The sequence below is a fragment of the Penaeus vannamei genome, chromosome 21 (assembly GCF_042767895.1).
Source record: "Penaeus vannamei isolate JL-2024 chromosome 21, ASM4276789v1, whole genome shotgun sequence".
Taxonomy (NCBI): domain Eukaryota; kingdom Metazoa; phylum Arthropoda; class Malacostraca; order Decapoda; family Penaeidae; genus Penaeus; species Penaeus vannamei.
The window spans coordinates 4,174,877-4,177,591 of NC_091569.1; positions in this window are offsets into that span (position 1 = coordinate 4,174,877).

Genomic DNA, 2,715 nt, shown 5'->3' on the forward strand with positions numbered 1-2,715 from the left:
CTTTTATCTTATTATCTATTCGTATTATATATTTCATCTGCAAATGGAAACGTTTTTCTATATGAAACTGATTAGGATTAAGTTAGAAACTATTAAATATCATTCTTACAACAGAAGATGATTGTTCGTTACATTACAAAAATAAGTATTTTTTAAAGGCATGGTGAAAATATGATAACGAGAATGACTATAATAAAAATGATAATAATGATTGTGAGGATGATTATAATAATAATGATAGTAATAAGGTTTATCATTTTCATTACTCTTATCAAAACTAAAGTTATTATCATCATTGTTACCATAAGTATCATTCTTATCATCATTACCTCCACCAAGATTATGTTTTTGATAGCGTTAATTAGTTTCTTAATTAGTTGGTTATCAGGACAATTCAAAAATTTATTAGCAGATTTTTTATGATTTACTTTTACCGCAAGTATGACTTAACATAACATATACCATTAAATTTTGGTGGTTTGCCCGGTTCATGATTCGGGTCCAGGAATTTTGGTTTGTAAAAAAGTTATAAATCAGATTTTTTATATCAAATCTTTACCGGAAGTGTGTCTTAGCCCAACCTAAATGAGATTAAAGTTTAGTGATGATCCGAATCATCATCCGAATCCTGATTTTATTAAAAGGATTCATTAAAATTGGGAGATAGGGAAACACATACGTCACCAGTGTACTTGAGAAAGAGGTGATTTTAATGTAATTCTTCAAGTGCGAATATTTTTATTACATATAGTGTCTTCACGGAGGTATGTACTCTGGGTGCTTATTGTTATTAGTATCATTATGATTATCATTATCATATCTTTACCAGTTTTATCATTATTAGTATTACTGTTATTGATGTCACTGTTACTGTTGTTATAAGTATTATTACTAAAAACACCAAGAGAAATCTATTAATACCATACTAGGAATCACCCCCCCCCCCCCAGCAAGTATCACAATCTAATATTTACTTTAAGGCAAATGGATAACCTCTTTAACCTCTTAAAACGGTTTTATTTGAATTACTAACCGTTATTTTTTGTGTCACCGTAATGTATGGTTGTTAAATGTCTATTCTTGTAATCGAGAGAAAATTAAACAGTGGGAAATTCAATACTTAATTGAAAGTTACTGGAATTATGGGTTCTCATTCCATTTTGATTTAATATATATATATATATATATATATATATATATATATATATATATATATATATATACATATATATATAAATACATATATATATATATACACACATATATATATATACACACACACACATATATATATATATATATATATATATATATATATATATACATATATATATACATATATATATATATATATATATATATATATATATACATATATATATATATATATATATATATATATATATATATATATATATATATATATATATATATATATATATATTGTGTTTAGCGAGATTACTTATACAAAGCCATAATTTAGTCCGAGTCATCAGTCGAAATTCTTAAAATAACCTGTTGTGTATGAGTATGTGTGTGTGTGTGTACTGTATGTACTTAATATCCTTACCAGGTTCTCAATTTTTTATCAATTTAAATGAAACGATCATTGAATTTAATACACTTGACACATATATCACAATATTAAAACAGTTACAGTTAAAGTAAAACCATCTGCCGAGTCTACTAACCAGGACCAACATAACGATTTTATTAGATGCTACCACCATCCTACCAACCTCCTTGACCTTTGACCTCGAGAGGAGGTCGTTATCTCAGCATAGAACGCCCATAAAACGCCAAGCAGGAAGAAGTGCAATGAACACCTGTAAACTTTTCCAAAAGTTCACTCGAGCCTCACACTCCACCACCTGCGATGTCGAACTACGATCCCGTTATTTGCAGCCCCTGAGAAAATGGGTTTATATATACGAGGCGGTGATCTATCCCTTCCATTCTGTTATCTGTTCCATGCTATTATAGTTATTGCTGCTGCCAACTGCTTTTTTTTTTGCCACGAACACCAGTGTAACCATTATTGTCATTAGGGTCGTTAATTCAGGGGGGATGTAACTGCTACCCCCATGACCCCCCCCCCCAAGATTTTGTTTGCCATTCATTTACAGTTTGTAAAACATTTTACTGAATTACTCCTGCGCAGGTCCGGTTACAGCTTTAAATCCTCCTAAAATAGCTCATTGTGTGTTTGTGGAGAGTAATAATAGTAACAGTAACAATAATCATTATCATTATAATAATTTCAATAAGTATAATAATGAAGATGAAGATGGAAGTGATAAGAATAGTAATGATAGTAATAATGATGATAATAATAACAATAATGATTGATCATCATTATAATGATTATAGCAATGAGTAATGATGGTAATGATAATGATGATGACAATGTTGATATTATGAAATACAATTAAAATAACAATAAAAGAACGTGAAAAAATGTGACAAATTACCTTTCTCTCTCTCTCTCTCTTCCTCTCTCTCTCTCTCTCTCTCTCTCTCTCTCTCTCTCTCTCTCTCTCTCTCTCTCTCTCTCTCTCTCTCTCTGTCTCTCTCTCTCTCTCTCTCTCTCTCTCTCCTCCCTCCCTCCCTCCCTCCCTCCCTCTCTCTCTCTCTCTCTCTCTCTCTCTCTCTCTCTCTCTCTCTCTCTCACTCACTCATCTCTCTCTCTCTCTCTCTCTCTCTCTCTCTCTCTCT